General features: G+C 44.4%; 1 protein-coding gene across 1 annotated transcript in view; it reads right to left on the reverse strand.

Moving 5' to 3' along the window:
• The window catches only part of NEK11 (NIMA related kinase 11), a 377,347-nt gene that overhangs the window by 211,368 nt on the left and 146,485 nt on the right, over positions 1-19,494 (reverse strand). The window lies entirely within an intron of this gene.

Here is a 19,494-nt window from a genome sequence, read left to right on the forward strand (position 1 = left end):
CAAAATCATCCCTCGTACTACTACTACACAACACACAGCAACATTTACTAAAGTCTGTGCTAAAAAACTTTTTAAAATACAATCTATGGAAATAAGTCTTGGAAATGCTGCATATAGGGTATCTTGGAGATTCAAAATCCTCAATTTATTCAAAGATCTGAGAAGCCCCTCTAGTAAAGATCTAAAGCCTTTAACTCGTCCCCCCACCCCCACTTTTTTATTGTTGTTGTTTTTGTCAGGGCTTCTTTTTCAAAAAGGAAAGATGCTGAGAGAGGGGAGGGCAGGTGGTGGTGCACACCTGGCTCAGTGACCATGTTACAATGCCCGAGGGCCTGGGTTCAAGCCCCTAGTGTCCACCTGCAGAGTGGAGAGGGGGAGCTACAGGAGTGATGGAACAGTGCTGCACATGGCTGTCTCTCTCTCCCTCTATCTCCCCTTCCCTCCCAATTTCTCTCTGTCTTTATCCAATAAAGAAATGATTAAATGAGAAAAAAAAAACTTTAAAAAAAAAAAAGAAAGAAAGGGGCAGAGAGGAAGACAGCACAGCACTGAAGAATCCCAGGATGATGTAGGTTTGGCTTGAACCTGGGTTGCACACAGGGCCAAGCAGACACACTGCCCAAGTGAGCTACTTACTTTGCCAGCCTTTGATTATATTTTCTAATTGGCCGTGAAACCCAGTACATTCTGTGAAAGTGCCAGGAACACTCTTTGGGAACCCCCATACAAATATACATATTAAAAATATATATGTGTTTATATCAGGAGACCTCCCCTGTTTCATTTCATTAACTCTAAGGTCCTTTGGTCTCATTTCAGTTCATCTTGGGTCTGCTGTAAGTTCTTGTTTCCTACTCTTTTTTTATATTTTCAGGTAAATTTTTTTCTCCTTACTAGAACATCTACTCTACTAACAAATCTATTCCTATTGTTGGAGATTTTAACATTCTTACAAACTACCATGCCTTTAAATTTTCAATTCAAAACTGTCCTCCATTCTTTCCTTGAGATTAAAAAATAATGCACGCCCCCCCCCCAACTGTCCTCATATCACTTTATTTAAAATAGTTAGTAAGCATTAGCATTTCAGTTAGATACGGACATCCTACTGCTTCACATAAGAATCAGGACTCTTTAAATATTCATTTCATGAGCCAGTGGGAGCATGAAGAAGTGAGGAATAACAAGCATCATTCCGGCAGAAATAATCAAACCCAGGACCTCAGATACACAAGTCTTGCACTCCTTCTGTTGAGCTGATTTTCCAGCCACTAGAATCAGGAGACTTTAGATGCTAAAACCAATTCTTAAGGTGTTTTTTTTTTTTTTTGTGACTATGGTTTTGCTTTGTGTCTTCGCAACGTTTAACGGCGTTTTTATACGCTGGCTTTGGAAATTTACACTACAGTAACCCAAAGGAATTTTAGAATGAAATTGGAACGGTATTTTTGGAATCAATAACTCTCACTTGGGGATGTGTCACTTGTGATGTGACATTTGTTAACCTGAGTCAAATCCTGTGTTAATTTGAGTATTAAAATCCAGTGTGCTTCAATAGTTCTTCACACTCCTTTTTGTTGACTCATGGAGAAAAAGACTAAAGAGGGCGACCAGATTTGTTAGAAGTGGGGCCAGGTGGTGGTGCACCTGGTTAAGCACATACATATCAGTGCACAAGGGCCTGGGTTCAAGTCCCTGGTCCCCAACTGCAAGGGGAAAGCTTCACAAGTGGTGAAGCAGGGCTGCAGGTGTCTTTCAATTTTCCTCCCCTCTCAATTTCTCTGTTTCTATCCAATGATAGATAAATAATAATGAAAACAAAAAAAAAATGTCAGGAGCAAAATCTTGCATAGAGAAATTTCTTTTTCATACCTGTAGTAGGGAGAATTTATAATCTTTGCCTAATTCTGATAGGCTGAAGTGTGGATATAGTTCATAAGTTTAAATTATAGCTCTAAAATATATATAAAGATGATTTTTATTGGGCTGGCAAAATTACTCACTTGGATAGTGTGCTTTGTCATGTCCACAACCCAGTTTTGAGCCCTTCCCCAACCACATTGAAGAAAGCTTTAGTGCTGTGGTCTATTTTACTCTCTGGCTCTCAGTATCTCAAATAAAGGAAGAAAGAAAGAAAGAAAGAGAAAGAAAGGAAGGAAGGAAGAAAGAAAGAAAGAAAGAAAGAAAGAAAGAAAGAAAGAAAGAAAGAAAGAAAGCAAACATAAAAATGATTTTGAAAAAGGACTGCTTCCTAGGAGGATTCAAACAGTCCACTCCATCTCCCTGATAACTGCAAGAACACACCTTGCCTTTGCTGTGATTTATAGTTAACGCAGCAGGAAATGTGTGTGCCCACACATATTTGTGTTGGGGGTATAACTATGGCTCACTGAAATCACAGACAATTAGCACATCATCCATAACATACATTAAAAATAGTAACAAAAATCTCTTCATTCTTTTTTTTCCCACTCTTATTTTCATTTGAGAAATACTTGAAAGTTAGCTATTAAGAACTGCACTAGATGCATTAATGATGAATTAAAGAATATCAAATGAAAGAAGTCCACTAGTCACTGAAGTCTTCTACTTTCATGCTGTGCATCTTGCATACGCTAGAAATCAAAAATTCATATTAAAATGGTAGCTTTGAGTTTATACTTTCTGAATGTTCTGAAATCTTGGCACCATTATAAATGCAATTGCCGAGGACTTCTGTTGTTCTCTTGGCAAAATTTAAAAATTCTAAAGCCTGGAAAACATAAAAATCTCCAAGCCATAATGAACTATATATATATATATTTTTTTTGAACTATATACCATAATGAACTATATATATATATATATATATATATATATATATATATATATATAATTAAATTTGAGGTATTATATCAGAGAAATGTAACTTTGCCCAATCCAGGAAGATTTTTAAATCTTTATTTATTGGATAGAGACAGCCAGAAATAGATAAGGCAGGGGGAGAGACAGACAAGAGAGACACCTGCAGCACTGTTTCATCACTCATCAAGCTTTCCCCTTGCAGGTGGAGACCTGCAGCTTGAAGCAGGATCCTTGCACATTATAACATGTGCACTCAACCAGGTGTGCCACCACCAGGCCCCTCCAGGAAGATTTTTTAAAATGTTTATTTTGTTGGAATCTAACACTCTGACAGGTGCAACGGATCAAAGTCTGGAAACCATTCTCAGATGGGGGCCAGCAGGTGACTCACCTTGTAGAATATGCAAGTTACTATGCACAAGGTCCAAGGTTAGGGCTCCCAGACAGTCCCACATGGAAGTGCCTGAAGGGGGGGACATTTCAGGGCAGCATGGTTCTTCAGTGCCTCTCCTCTCCCCCACCCTCTGTCTTTCACCCTCCATCAAGAGGGGGAAAAAAAAAAAGAAAAATGCCACAAGAAGCAGTGAGGTCATATAGGCATTGAGTCCCAGAGATAGCTATGGTGCCCAAAATGAAGTCTCCATAGCAAGAAATGGAGTTACCAGGCTTATACCAAAACCACAGGCACATGCATCTTACAGTTTCTTTTTTAGTTTTTAGAGACAAGCCCCAAACACTGTCATTTGTGTATACCACATTGTTGAGCCCCTTAAAAACCACAACAGAGAGTGCTTGCAGCCTGTGTGGCCTCAAACATATAATTTATCCTCTAACAGGCTGACCTATTACCATGAAAAAAGCTGAGAGATGGCAGGAAAGAGGTGATACCTTTCCCACTTGCTGAAAAGCTGGTTGCAGTAGGTTGCCTGTTCACAGTGTAAGGTCACTGGGTCTGTATACGAAGGAAGAAGAGCTACCAAAGGAAGGAGCCAGAAGCGAGGCAGAGACATCGGTGCCGCTTGGAGTCTTGGTCCTCCACATAAACCAGTGAGTGTCTAGTATATTTGTTGAAGAGAAATGTTGAGCAGGCCTGGAACTTGAAGAGTTGGGAGAGGAGCCCATGAAAGAGGTTGAAGTTAACTAGATGAAAACAACGGATACAGCTTCCTTTGGAGGCGGATGTGTGGATAAGGAGGACTAGCTACCGCATCAGTGGAACAGTAGCCAGTACACCGTATTGTGCCCCTTAAGGAGTGAACTGTGGAAAGAGGAATGCTAGGTCACCATTTTCCATGAAAGCTTAGCATGGAAGGAGGAATCATCTTGGGCACTGACAGCCCCCTTAACGATCGTGCATCTATTTTCAGCCACTTCCGAGAGTCTCCCAAAGGGCTCCTCTGCTTGCTGCTGCTGCTGCTGCATCTTGACATGGTGCAGACACAGTCATCTGCTACTTGTTGTTCCTCCTTCATGCACTCCTAGCAGATGGAGTTCAATCCCACTGGAACACACATCTGGAGATGTTTTTTTACATAGTGGGTGCGACTGTTCACTGCACCTCCAACTACAGATTGGAATTTGGCTAAGCATCATTTTGCTGAGGTGCCAGGCACATCTGGCATCTAAGACCACTCCTGGGAACAATCAAGGCTTCCTTGAAGCTGAGAAGTCCTGCAGGAGCCATGGGCAGCCAGAGACATGACCTCTTTGTGAGCTAAGGACGTAGGTCTCTCATTACACGTGTCTGAACTACAGTTGTGTTGCAGTGGGTCCTTTTGAGGTAATTCTCCTCTTGTTAACATTGTTCAGGATGTTTACATTTAAAGGAGGCAAAATATACACACAGTGAAATTCCTAGATCTTAACTGACCTACTGAATTGTTTTTAAAGAGTATATACGCATGGCACTACCACCCAAAAGAAGATTTAAAAAAAAAAATTCTACTTGGAGGCCAGGCAGTGGCATGTCACACTAAGACCTGGGCCCCAGCCTCCATGTGCAGGAGGATGCTTCACAAGAGGTGGATCAGAGCTACAGGTATCTCTCCCCCCGGCCTCCATGTGCAGGAGGATGCTTCACAAGAGGTGGATCAGAGCTACAGGTATCTCTCCCCCCGGCCTCCATGTGCAGGAGGATGCTTCACAAGAGGTGGATCAGAGCTACAGGTATCTCTCCCCCTGGCCTCCATGTGCAGGAGGATGCTTCACAAGAGGTGGATCAGAGCTACAGGTATCTCTCCCCCCGGCCTCCATGTGCAGGAGGATGCTTCACAAGAGGTGGATCAGAGCTACAGGTATCTCTCCCCCTGGCCTCCATGTGCTGGAGGATGTTTCACAAGAGGTGGATCAGAGCTACAGGTATCTCTCCCCCTGGCCTCCATGTGCTGGAGGATGCTTCACAAGAGGTGGATCAGAGCTACAGGTATCTCTCCCCTGGCCTCCATGTGCAGGAGGATGCTTCACAAGAGGTGGATCAGAGCTACAGGTATCTCTCCCCCTGGCCTCCATGTGCAGGAGGATGCTTCACAAGAGGTGGATCAGAGCTACAGGTATCTCTCCCCCTGGCCTCCATGTGCAGGAGGATGCTTCACAAGAGGTGGATCAGAGCTACAGGTATCTCTCCCCCTGGCCTCCATGTGCAGGAGGATGCTTCACAAGAGGTGGATCAGAGCTACAGGTATCTCTCCCCCTGGCCTCCATGTGCAGGAGGATGCTTCACAAGAGGTGGATCAGAGCTACAGGTATCTCTCCCCCTGGCCTCCATGTGCAGGAGGATGCTTCACAAGAGGTGGATCAGAGCTACAGGTATCTCTCCCCCTGGCCTCCATGTGCAGGAGGATGCTTCACAAGAGGTGGATCAGAGCTACAGGTATCTCTCCCCCTGGCCTCCATGTGCTGGAGAATGCTTCACAAGAGGTGGATCAGAGCTACAGGTATCTCTCCCCCTGGCCTCCATGTGCTGGAGGATGCTTCACAAGAGGTGGATCAGAGCTACAGGTATCTCTCCCCCGGCCTCCATGAGCAGGAGGATGCTTCACAAGAGGTGGATCAGAGCTACAGGTATCTCTCCCCCTGGCCTCCATGTGCAGGAGGATGCTTCACAAGAGGTGGATCAGTGCTACAGGTATCTCTCCCCGCTCAATGTCTCTCTGTCTCTATCCAAAATACACACACACACACACACTCATCCTTCTGTTCATCTCAAAACAATCTCTCATGCCCTCATTACAGCCAATGCCACCCACTACAGTTATGGTTGTGTTCCCTTCCATCCCCATAGGTTGATCTTAAGATTTATTTATTAACCTCCACTGGATTGGTCTTTTCATAAAATAAAATGTGTTCTCCTTACAAGACCTTCATGATGTAGCTATGCTGGCCTGACCTCTCTGACCTCATCCATCACTATATGGTTTCTTGAACTTGCCAGCAAGTCACTTCATGATGCAGGGGCCCTTCTGTATTCTTTCCCATGTCTCTGAAACATCCTTCCCAGCTCATTTTCCTTGTATCACAGGGTGTCTGTTTGTTTGTTTTGCTGTAATTTTAAAATATTTCTTTATTGGGGGACTAATGGTTTATAGTTGACAGTAAAATACAATATTTGTACATGCATAACATTTCCCAGTTTTCCACATAACAATTCAACCCCCACTAGGTCCTCCTCTGCCGTCCTGTTCCAGGACCTGAACCCCCCCCACACACGCCACACACCCCAGAGTCCTTTTCTTTGGTTCAATACATTGACTCCAGTCCAAGGTCTGCTTAGTGCTTTCCCTTCTGATCTTGTTTTTCAGCTTCTGCCTGAGAGTGAGATGATCCCATATTCATCCTTCTGTTTCTGACTGATCTCACTCAAGATGATTCAGGTTCTACTTGTGCTTTCTTTTCTGATCTTGCTTTTCAACTTCTGCCTGAGAGTGAGATCATCCCATATTCATCCTTCTGTTTCTGACTTATTTCACTTAACATGAATTTTTCAAGCTGCATCAAAGATGAGGCAAAGAAGGTGACTTCACCATTTTTAATAGCAGAGTAGTATTACATTGTGTATATAGACCACAACTTGCTCAGCCACTCATCTGTTTTTGGACACCTGGGTTGCTTCCAGCTTTTGACTACTACAAATTGTGCTGCTATAAACATAAGTATACACAGATCTTTTTGGATGGGTGTGTTGGGCTCCTTAGGATATATCCCCAGGAGAGGAATTGCAGGGTCATAGGGTAGGCCCACTTCTAGCCTTCTGAGAGTTCTCCAGACTGCTCTCCACAGGGGTTGGGCCCATTTACATTCCCACCAGCAGTGCAGGAGGGTTCCTTTGTCCCCACAACCTCCACAGCATTTGTTGCCAGTACCTTTTCTGATGTGTGACATTCTCACAGGAATGAGGTGGTATCTCACTTGTCTTTATTTGCATTTCTCTGACAATCAGAGACTTGGAGCATTCTTTTCCTGTTTATCGGCCAATTGGATCTCTTCTGTGGTGAATATTCTGTCCATATCCTCTCCCCATTTTTGGATGGGGTTTTGTTTTGTTTCCATTCTTTTTATTCCTTCAGGATAAAATATTTCTGGGGCTCGGTCCCTGCATGATGAATCCACTGCTCCTCCTGGTGAACAATTTCTTCCATTTTATTGGACAGGACAGAAATAAATTGCGAGAGGAATGTGTGAAGTCTTCCCCCTGTAGGTGTGGAGCAGGGGCTCAAACCGGGATCCTTGTATGGGTCCTTATGTTTTGTACTATGTGAGCCACCACCCAGGCCCTTTGCTTCCATCTTCCAGAAACTCACCCGCACTCTCCTCTTGGTGAGGCCTCCCCAATCCTCCAATGCCTACTTTCTCTATTCCCTTCAGCTGTTTCCTTTTCTAGCAGTTCCACGCTGTTTGTGTGCTAGTTTGATGTGTCACGAGACGGTGCACTGCTGACATTTATCCATTCATTTATTCCACAGTATTTGTTGGGTATACACTGTGCTAAAGTCTTTTCAAGATGCCAAAAGTTCAGTTGAGAAAGAACCTGAATCTCTGCCCCCCTGGCTGCAATCTACAGGGGACAAAGACGACATAAATGAGCAAACAAACAGTGATAGTAGGAGAATGAGGACTATGGAGAAAAGTTAAGAAGAGGAGGGGGTCGGGCAGTGGCGCAGTGGGTTAAGCGCACGTGTCACAAAGCGCAGGGACCGGCGTAAGGATCCTGGTTCGAGCCCCGGCTCCCCACCTGCAGGGGAGTTGCTTCACAGGCGGTGAAGCAAGTCTGCAGGTGTCTGTCTTTCTCTCCCCCTCTCTGTCTGTCTTCCCCTCCTCTCTCCATTTCTCTCTGTCCTATCCAACAACAAAGCAACGTCAACGATGGCAATAATAACCACAACGAGGCTGCAACAACTAGGGCAACAAAAAGGGGGGGAAAATGGCCTCCAGGAGCGGTGGATTCATGGTGCAGGCACCGAGCCCAGCAATAACCCTGGAGGAAAAAGAAAAAAAAAAGAAGAGAAGAGGAGGGAATTCTTAGGTCAGTGCGTGCTGTTTCTAAGAAGGTGGTGAGAGTCCTCCTCAGTCAGATGTCACAGAAGCAGAGATGTGAAGCTAAGAGGAAATACATGATGTGTGTGTCTGGAGAGGAGGCCTTTCCAGGCTATGAACAGACCTCATGTATTTCAGAAAGAGAAAGGAACCAGTACAGCTGGAGTGGGGTGAGTGAAGCCCATCCTGATAGTGATGGATGAAAAAGATTCGGCATCAGTGATGATGAGGTGCTGGGAGGGCACTGAACACTGTCTTTTTATTTTGAGGTGAAAATTGACCTGCAGCCACATCATCGTGAACATACTCATTCTCCTCTCTGATAAAGTTTGGGGGTGGTGACCCATGGATTAGTTAGACGCCACCTAGCAGGAGGACCCAAAGTGGTTAAATCGTGGCTTTATCCTCGATACACTTTGAAGGTTGCGCCGGTTGCTTTTCCTTATGGATCAGATGTAGGATGAGTGTAAACACATGAGCAACGGTTGACTTTGCACAAAAGAGGAGGGATGTTTATGGGGCTGGTGGGTGGAGTATTTGTTCCCCTTTGGGCATTCTCAGTTCAAGATGTCTGGGCAGGCAGGACACGTGAGTCTAGAGCTCTGGGGAGATAGAAGGGAAGAAAGGAAGATGCAGATTTGGGAGCTATGGGTCTAATTGCTACCATTTCAATACACATGGTGGTGCGAGTTGTCCACGGTGAGACACGGGGTGCTGTTCATTACCATATACCCAGGGTCTACACCACTCCAATATGTGATTTATAAATAAATGATCCAAGCAACTGCTCACATGATTCCTTTCCTGTTGGCTGCTTCTCTAAGCAATTGTCCTACCTCCTTGAAACTATCCCCACAAATAGCCCTAAAAATGTCACTGAGTTATAGAAACCAGAAGGCCAGGGTGACCTTATCCATTCCCTGCATGCTCAGACACACCTTTCACATCTCAGTCTGCTCTCATTAGAAGCAGAGCCCTTGCTTATCTGCATTTATAATTCATAGACAGACTGAGGATGTTTCCCACAAATCCAGAGGACAAAGCTGGCGGCATGGCTGTGGAGGCTGCCCAGGCATTGGGAAGGTGGCATCTTCACTCCTGTCTCACCACGGAGACTGCTTTCCACCAGGGAAGAGGCCTTAAGGTGTGTGGAGTGACGGGAGTACAGAGCTACACCTGCTGAGCTTGAAACTGCAAGTGAGCTCCTGCTCCCAGAACATGAAACGCCTCTGCCACAGAACTGGAAAGTGCTGAGCCATGCCTGCCAGCGTGCCCAGGCTTTACTGCTGACGCCTTCTTTACTTCACATCACTAAGTCTCCTAACTATAGCTGTATCCTGTGATGCCCACAATCGCAGCAAGCTGTGTCTGTGGGGCTGTTTCCAGGTTCCAGGAGCATTCACAGCTCCAATAAGGAGCTAAGACTGACTTTTGCGAGGACTGGAGAGAGAGCACAATGATTACGTAAAATGTTTTCATGCCCAAGGCCCGGAGGACCCCGGGTTCGATCCCCAGCACCACCATAAGCCAGAGTGAAACAGTGCTCTGGTCTCTGTCTCTCTGATTATAAAAAAATTACATATTTGGGGGCCGAGGAAGTGGCTCAGCAGTCAGCAGAGTGCATGACTTGAATACATGAGGCCCTGGAGCAGTGTTACTGCTCTACCTAAAAAATTGTTTGTTTCATGGTCCCGGAGGTGGCGCAGTGGATAAAGCATTGGACTCTCAACCATGAGGTCCTGAGTTTGATCCCCGGCAGCACATGTACCAGAGTGATGTCTGGTTCTTTCTCTCCTCCTGTCTTTCTCATGAATAAATAAATAAATTCTTTTAAAAAATTGTTTGTTTCATTTTATTTTTACATAAAAGGGAGAGAGTGTTTCACATGAGGCAGAGAGAAGGAAAGAGTGAGAATCCAGAGTACCACTCCAGTACATGTGGCACCAGAGACTGAACCAGGACCTGCAGGCATGAAAGTCTGATGCTCTACCAGTTGAGCTATTTCCCCACCTACTATCTCAAAAATTAAAAGCCGTTTTGGATCACACTTTGGAAATGTGAAGGGCGGGGAAAAAAAAAGCAAGAGGAAAGCAAGACTGCTGGAGTCGCTTCAGATAGCAAGTGCTTCCACACGAACATAGGCCATGGATTCTTTATGAGCTGACAAGGTTGGTAACATATCTGGTGTCCAGCAGTATGTGTGTGTGTGGGGGGGGTGACTATCTCTGATCACTCTCCACACTACCAATAGCAAGACTGATCTGATCTCCTTCCCTCTGTGTCTTTCTCTCATTAAAGTAAAAAAATACATATTAAAATATTTTTGTTATTATCTTTACTTATTTATTGGATAGAGACAGTCAGAAGTTGAGAGGGAAGTGGGTGATAGAGAGGGAGAGAGACAGATAAGACACCTGCAGCTCTGCTTCACCACTTGCAAAGCTTTCCCCCCGCAAAGGTGGGGACCAGAGTTTCGAACCTGGGTCCTTGTGCACTGTAACATATATGCTCAACCAGCCACCAAAATAATTTTTTTAAAAAAATAGAAAATTAGGAGGAAAGAGATCTGTCTTCTACAAGAGATGTGAAGAGAAGTCTCATTTTTCTTTTAACTTTTCATGACTTTCTTCTAGAAACCAGTATCATTTTTCTCTTGAACACAGCTCATTAATTCTGCCAGAGAAATGGGTCTCTGGATTGAACCAGAAAATACATTAGCCCCTGAGGTGACACCTCATACCTGCCATGTCTGTTTACACACCAGATGGGAATGTTATGCACTGAGGAAGCTCCAGTGCTATGATGCTTTTCACCAGCCCATCATCCCCGTCCCCGTCCACGTCCCCACCCCCACTCTCACCCCCACCCCCACCCCCACTCCCACCCCCATCCCCATCCCCATTTATTTCTCTGTCTCAGAATAAACAGTCTGCCTGGAGCAGTGAAATAATGAATGCACAAGGCCCTAGCACTGCAAAAACTAAATTAAAAAAAAAAAAGTAACAGAGCCAGTCAGCTCTGCTACCTAAAAGCTATTTCCCAAACTGGCATGAAATTGAAAATACTGGGCAGTGAATGAAGGCTCTGGAAAGATGAGTGGCTGGCGAAACAATTACAGAAGCCAGACCTCCCGCTTTCTGCATGAGTCCATGGGATCATCACCCATGTGATTATTCACAGGGATAAAGAACAGGAAAGCTTCCAATGGAGGTGGGGGATGGAATGCGGAACTCTGGTGGTGGGAATTGCATGGAATTGTACCCCTCTTATCCTATAGTTTTATTTATTATGATTAAACCAATAATAATAAAAAGAAAGTAGCACCCCCCAAGAAATATTTATGATGTGATAAAACTAATGACTCCACTCACAGAGGACACACTCTGAAGCTCCCACTCTGAAGATTACTTTTGCTTTTCCTAATGTTTCCCAATGCAGAAAGAATTTCAAGGCCACTGGAAGGTTGGGAGAGTGTCCTGATAACTAGAACTTTCTAGAAAGATAATGGACCTCTGTATCCCTTCATCTTAGCGAGAACAAACACCATGATCCTAAGAGCCTTTTTAAGACAAATGTCAGCAAAAGCCACATTCATTACACAGAATCTTCTCCAAGGGAATTCTGTGTTGAGTTGCCATAGTCATACACATCACCTACAGTCTGTACCCCTGCTGCTCACGGGCCATTGATTATTGCTGGAAAGAGAGGTGAACAAGGACTTAAGAGAGAGAGAGAGAAGTGAAAACACCCATCCATCTACAACCCTTAAACTTGTCCATTAGAGGCCATGAAACACTCTGCAGTGACAGGCCCCACGAATACTGTTGAGAAATGCTGTTATGACAGCTCCATTCTCCTGAGATCTAAGAGGATGGTTCCAGTTCACTGACCACAGACTTCACAGAGGCGCTCTCATAATATGATAAATGGCTTCTGATAAGGCATTATTGGTGCTTTTCTTACCACAGCCGAGGAGCAACTGACAGTCAGCAATTAGGTACTTAATAAAACTGCTTTGCAGCAGCTGCTGCTAAAAAGATTGTTATGGGTGGCACAAGGGACTTGACAATCAACCCCAGTGAAACTTATGCTGTTGTTTTTCTTATTGAGAGCACTTCTTCCAACTAAATAAAAGCCACGTGAGCTGTGTCCCATCTGGAAAAAGGGGAGTCAAGTTTGATCTGATAATTCACATAAAAGCCGTAGGTACTGTGATGACCTGAGCAAGCCCTGGAACACTCGAGTATCAAGGGCAAGAGTGGGGAGAAGGGAATGGAGGACATCAGTGATGGCTCCAGGTATCATCCCATTTGCAGAACTCAATGGCATTGAGACCTGTCATTATAATTCATTAATTTCTACTTCCCGCCCTTTTGAGTTGGGGCCAAGTGTGCATGTGGTTTTATTGCTTCAGGCTGCGGTTCCATTCAGAGAGGTGACGAGAGAGGCACCACAGTGCCTCCACATGCTGCGATTCCATTCAGAGAGGTGACGAGAGAGGCACCACAGTGCCTCCACATGGCGATTCCATTCAGAGAGATGCCACAGTGCCTCCACATGGGTGACGAGAGACACCACAGTGCCTCCACATGCTGCGATTCCATTCAGAGAGGTGACGAGAGAGACACCACAGTGGCTCCACATGCTGTGTCAGGATTGGAACCTGGGTCACACACATAGCAAGGTAAGCAAGCACTGTACCCAGGGAGCTACCTCTGTGGTCCTGTAACTATTATCTTTAAGTGTTATTTTTTAAATATTTATTCATTCCCTTTTGTTGCCCTTGTTGTTTTGTTGTTGTAGTTATTATTATTGTTATGACGTCATCGTTGTTGGATAGGACAGAGAGAAATGGAGAGAGGAGAGGAAGACAGAGAGGGGGAGAGAAAGACAGACACCTGCAGACCTGCTTCACTGCCTGTGAAGTGACTCCCCTGAAGGTGGGGTGCCAGGGGCTCAAACCGGGATCCTTATGCTGGTCCTTGCGCTTTGCACCACGTGCTCTTAACCTGCTGCACTACCACCGACTCCCTTAAGTGTTAATTTTTATGAGCAACCATGTGTTGTTAGTAACAAAAGATCTAAATGTGAGAAAGAGTCAATACCCATTACAACCCCATACCCATCGCCCCAAAAAGGTATTCTTTCATATTACTAGGAAAAGCACATGGCATCATAATTACTATCTCTCATGTGAGTAATGTTTATAGTGTGCTCTTCACTCCTTCGCCTATTCTACCACATCCCTTCTATGTCAATATATAATTGCTCCTGCACTAGAAACAGCATTGGCTTAGGAATGTCACAGAGCTGAGTCTAAAGCGTGGTTTTAATCCTTCCCTAGCTAGGTGGCTAAATTAGAACGCTATTTGTTTCCTGAAACCCAGTTTCTCATTTGGGAAACAGGGTTACTAACAGCAACCCAAAAGGGTTTTGTGAGGCAAAATACTATCATGTGTTTGAGAGGCTTCAACACGTTGTTCCAATGTTTTGCTTGAAATTAATCACAATCTAGGGACTGGGAGATAGCTCAGTGGGTAAAGCACAGGCCGTATCATTTGTGATTCCCTGGTTTCAATTCCTGGAACCGCCAAAGACACCATGTACAGCACAGCACTACGGAGCTCTGGGGGTGGCAAAACAATGCCGTGAAGTCTCTCCCACTCTTTCTGCTTTCCTTCTGTTTCTCAAAACGACTGAATAAAAATTGGAGTAGGTAGACCTCTCAACAGTACCTTGCATGTGCAAGGCCTTGAGTTCATTTGCCAGTATTGCACTAAGAAAATAAATAAATAAAAAGTTTGCATGTTTGCTATCAAGCTCAGGCAAAGAAATTACTAAAGTCATGGACCTCTTGAGACATACCCAAAATAGACTCTTAACTTCTCCGACACAAAGAGCCTTAGTTTCATCTTCTCTATTCTTACCTTTAGGTTCCTGTTTATTAACCACCAAGTTGCAGACGCTTCCATGACACTATCCTGACTTCTCTGGGCAGACAACCTCACCAATGTGTCTCGGAGCCTCACTGTTAGACCCCTACCCCACTAGAGAAAGAGGGAAACAGGCTGGGGGTATGGATCAACCTGCAAATGTCCATGCTCAGCAGAGAAGCAGTTACAGAAGCCAAACCCTCCACCTTCTGCACCTCATAAAGATCGTTGGTCCATAATCTCAGAGGGTTAAAGAACAGAGAAACTTCCAATGGAGGGGATGGGATACAGAACTCTGGTGGTGGGAACTGTGTGGGCTTGTACCCCTGTTATCTTCAGAGAAACTTCCAGTGGAGGGGATGGGATACAGAACTCTGGTGGTGGTAACTGTATGGGGTTGTACCCCTGTTATCTTACAATCTTGTTAATTATTATTAAATCACTTATAAAAATAAAATAAAAGTAAAGATTCTGTGGGGGTAGATAGCATAATGGTTATGCAAAGAGACTCATGCCTGAGGCTCCAAAGTCCCAGGTTCAATCCCCTGTGCCACCATAAGCCTGAGCTGAGTAGTACTTTGGTAATAATAATAAGAAGAAGGAGGAGGAGGAGGAGGAGGAGGAGAAGCAGGAGAAGAAGAAGAAGAAGAGGAAGAAGAAGAAGAAGGAGGAGGAGGAGGAGGAGGAGGTTCTTAGTGGCAAAAATTCTGAGTCCTAGTGGAATTGGGGTTCAGAGCCCTCTGGTCATCTTCCCCTGACACTTTCCCCCTCTGGAAGTATGGACCAAAATTATTTTGAGAGTGCAGAAAGGAGCTTTGCCTACTGTAATTACTTTTCCACTGGAAATGGATGTTGACCGGCCTATCCATACCCCCCAGCCTGTGTCTATATTTCCTTAGTAGGGTATGGCACTGGAGAGGTGAGATTCCAGGACATGTTGGCAAGGTCATCTGCCTGGGGAGTTCAGGTACATAGATGCTTTCAAATCACTGCTTTTGTGATTTGTATATATGCCTCAGAGTGGTACTGCTGTATAATAAGGTCTCTTCATTTTTATTAAAGAATTCTTCATACTGTATTCCACAGGGACTGCGCCAGTTTGCATTCCCAGTAGTGTATCAGAGTTCCTTTTTCACCACATCCCTGTCAACAATTTTGTTAGATTTACTCTGAGTTTATCTTTTCAAAGAACATACATCTTTTCAAAACTTTTCTAAAAATTTGAATATAACTAAAACAGGCGTACTAAGTCAACAAAACAGAGACCTCCAATTCTTCATCTATTCCAGCCTTTAGGGTCATGATTAGTCAACAATTTGTTTGGCTTTATATGTTAACTCTTTTTTCAGCCACCAGGTTCGAGATGCTACCATGATACCAACCAGACTTCCCTGGGCAGATGACCCCACAATGTGCCCTGGAGCCCTGCCTCCCCAGAGCCCCGCCCTACTAAGGAAAGAAAGAGACAAGCTGGGAGGATGGATCAACCTGTCAACGCCCATATTCAGCAGGGAAGCAATTACAGAAGCCAGACCTTCCACCTTCTGCACCCCGTAATGACCCTGGGTCCATAATCCCAGAGGGTTAAAGAATAGGAAAGCTATCAGGAGATAGGATGGGATACGGAGTTCTGGTGGTAGGAATTGTGTGGAGTTGTACCCCTCTTATCCTACAGTTTTTGTCAATGTTTCCTTTTTATAATGACAACATACTCTATGTTACACCTGAGGAAGATGGGTTCTAATATTGGGGAAGCTTGGAACATTCCTACTCATGACGACAGAATGTTAGCTCAGATCTACATGGATGCAGAGGTCACATAGGCTCCTAAGCTGAATATGGGCCCCAGATCAGATCAAATCAATGGGGTTTACAGTCAACAATATTTATACCCCTTTCCCATATTTGGGAGCTACTCTCATCCCTGATCCAGCTTTCTGGTCCTTTTTCCAACCATGACATCATCTCCCCAGACAATAACTTGGGTCCACCTGCATATCAGATTTCAGGCTCAGGGAAAAAATAAAACTAGTAGAGCCACAGGCCCTTTGGAGTATAACTAAAATATGCCTACTAGCTATCTACAAAATGAAGACACCCCCCCCCAACTATTCATCTGCACTATTCCAGCCTTTAGGTTCATGATTAATCAATAATTTGTTCGGCTTTGTATGTTAACTCTCTTTTCAGCCACCAGGTTCCAGATGATAGCATGATGCCGACCAGACTTCGCTGGACTGACAACCCCACCAATGTGTCCTGGAGCTCGATTCCCCAGAGCCCTGCCCCACTATGGAAAGAGAGAGACAGGCTGGGAGTATGGATTGACCTGTCAACGCCCATGTTCAGTGGGGAAGCAATTACAGAAGCCAGACCTTCCACCTTCTGCATCCCACAATGACCCTGGGTCCATGCTCCCAGAGGGATAAAGAATAGGAAAGCTATCAGGGGAGGGGATGGAATATGGAGTTCTAGTGGTGGGAATTGTGTGGAGTTGTACCCCTCTTATCCTATGGTTTTGTCAGTGTTTCCTTTTAATAAATAAAAAAAAAATTAAAAATTGAAATAGGATCTTTCTGTTCTTCTTTCTCAACTGCTTTATATCTTAATTCTTTTTCAGCCACTAGGTTCCAGATGCTACCATGATGTCAACATGAATTCCCTGGGCAGACGACCCCACAGTGTGTCCTGGAGCCCTGCCTCTCCAGACCCTTGCCCCACTAGGGAAAGAGAGAGACAGGCTGGGAGTATGGATTGACCTTCCAATGCCCATGTTCAGCAGGGAAGCAATGACAGAAGCCAGACCTCCCACCTTCTGCACTCCATGATGATCCTGGGTCCATACTCCCAGAGGAATAAAGACTAGGAAAGCCATCGAGGGAAGGGATGGGATACGGAGTTCTGGTGATGGGAATTGCGTAGAGTTGTACCCCTCTTATTCTATGGTCTTGTCAATATTTCCATTTTGTAAATAAATAATAATAATATAAAAGACTTTAAATGGGGAAACATTCCCATACACATTCTATGAGGTCACTATCACTCTGATCCCCAAAGCTATAGAATAGCATGTACAAAAAAGGACATTATAGACTGATATCCCTAATGAGCACTGAAGCAAAAATTATCAACAAAGTCTTAGCAAGCTGAATACAGCACATTAAGAAAATAACCTACCAATACCAAGTGAGGTTCATCCCAGGTATGCAGGGATGGTTCAATATACATAAATCAATCAATGTAATGTACCACTTCAACACAAGGAAATATTTAAAATTACATGATTTTGTCCATAGGGTTGAAAAAGCACGCAGCAAGGTTCAACACTCATTTATGATAAAACCCCTAATAAATTCGGGTTAGAAGAAATACTCCTCAACATAGTCAGACCATATGTGTCAAACACAGCTAATATATTTAGTGGTTTTCTTTTTTTTTTTTTTTTAAAAAAAAAAGTAACTGCAGGGACCAGGGGGTGATGCATCTGGTTAAGCACACACATTACAGTGTGCAAGGACCCGAGTTCAAGCCCCTGGTCCCTGCAGGGGGAACCTTCAGGAGTGGTGAAACAGAGCTGCAGCAGTCTCTTTGTCTCTCTCCTTCTCTATCTCCCCCACCCCTCTCAATTTCTCTCTGTCTTTATGCAATAATAAATAAACTTTTTTAAAAAGCGTAACTGCGTATTTTCCCCCTAAGACCCAGAATAAGAGAAGGATGTCTACTCTCACAGCTAGTGTTCCACATAGTTCTGGAAACCCTTACCAGAGTAATCACGCAAGAAAATTACTAATGGAATCCTAGTTGAAAGGAAGGAGCTGAACTATCACTTTTTAGAGATGGTGTGATAATATACAGGACAAACCCTAACAAGGTCACCAAAAACTATGAGAAACTATCAACAAATGCTGTAATACGGCAGAATATAAAGTCAATATGTACACATGCATGACATTTCTATACTCACATGAGGAGTCAGGTGAAAGGGAAATGAAGTAAAGGGTGCCATTTGCAATTAAACGTTTTAATTATTTATTCTAAATTGCTACTGGGGTTATCACTGGGACTTGGTGCTTGCACAATGAATCTACCACTCCTGGAGGTCATTTTTTTTTTCCTTTTTTTTGGCTCCAGGGTTATCGCTGGGGCTCAGTGCCTGCTGCACTATGAATCCACTGCTCCTGTAGGCCATGTTTTCCATTTTGTTGCCACCGTTATTATTGTTTTTCTAGTTGCTGTTGTTGTTGGATAGAACAGAAAGAAATCAAGAGAGGGGGGGAAACAGATGGGGAAGAGAAAAACAGACACCTGCAGACCTGCTTCACAGCCTGTAAAGCAACGCCCCCTGCAGTTGGAGAGCCAGAGGCTTGAACCGAGATCCTTAAGCCAGTCCATGCACTTTGCGCCATGTTCACTTAACCCACTGCGCTACCGCCCGACCCCTTTCTTTTTTGTTTTTAAGAGAAGTAATTGAGAAGGAAGGTGGAGGTAGAGGGGGCTAAGAGAGAGATTGCTGCTCCACTGCTCCACTACTTGTGAAGCTTTCCCTACAAGAGGGGTCCTGGAACTTGAGTCCTTCCACATGGCGATATTTGTAAAGACTTCTGGGGAGGAGCTGTGGTGACCTAGTGAAGGGAAGTCGGCTTTCCCCCAGAAAACAAATTTTAAAGCAAAATAAGTCAACGAGTTTCATCAGAGAGCAGCTGGGGTTTCTGATAAAGGACGGAACATCACTATCTGAAGGTTGGTGACTGCGCGTGGAAAGAATAAGGGGAGAGAAGGACTCAGGCAGTAGCACAGCGCCACACCGCCAGTGGGGACCATCTGCAACCCCTGCAAATTCACACGGCGGACTTAAAGCGCTTCCTTCAGTGGGCTGGGGGTTGTGCGCTGACAAGGCGGCGCTCTGTCCAGCTGAGTCACTTTGACAGTCCCCTTCCTTCCTATTTGCCCCTCGTCCACGCCGTTCTGGTTCTCTTTTCCTTTTGTCTTTGCATATATAGAACTTGGAAACTTTACACTTTTCCTTCTGACTTTCTTTCTTTTTTCTTTTCCTTTTTTTTTGGCCACCAGAGTTACCACTGGGGCTCAGTGCCTGCACTGCAAATCCACTGCTCCTAGAGGCCATTTTTTCCTTTTGTTGCCCTTGTTGTTTACCATTGCTGTTGTCATTATTGTTGTTACTGCTGTC

This window comes from Erinaceus europaeus, chromosome 21 (genome assembly GCF_950295315.1).
Source record: "Erinaceus europaeus chromosome 21, mEriEur2.1, whole genome shotgun sequence".
NCBI lineage: Eukaryota > Metazoa > Chordata > Mammalia > Eulipotyphla > Erinaceidae > Erinaceus > Erinaceus europaeus.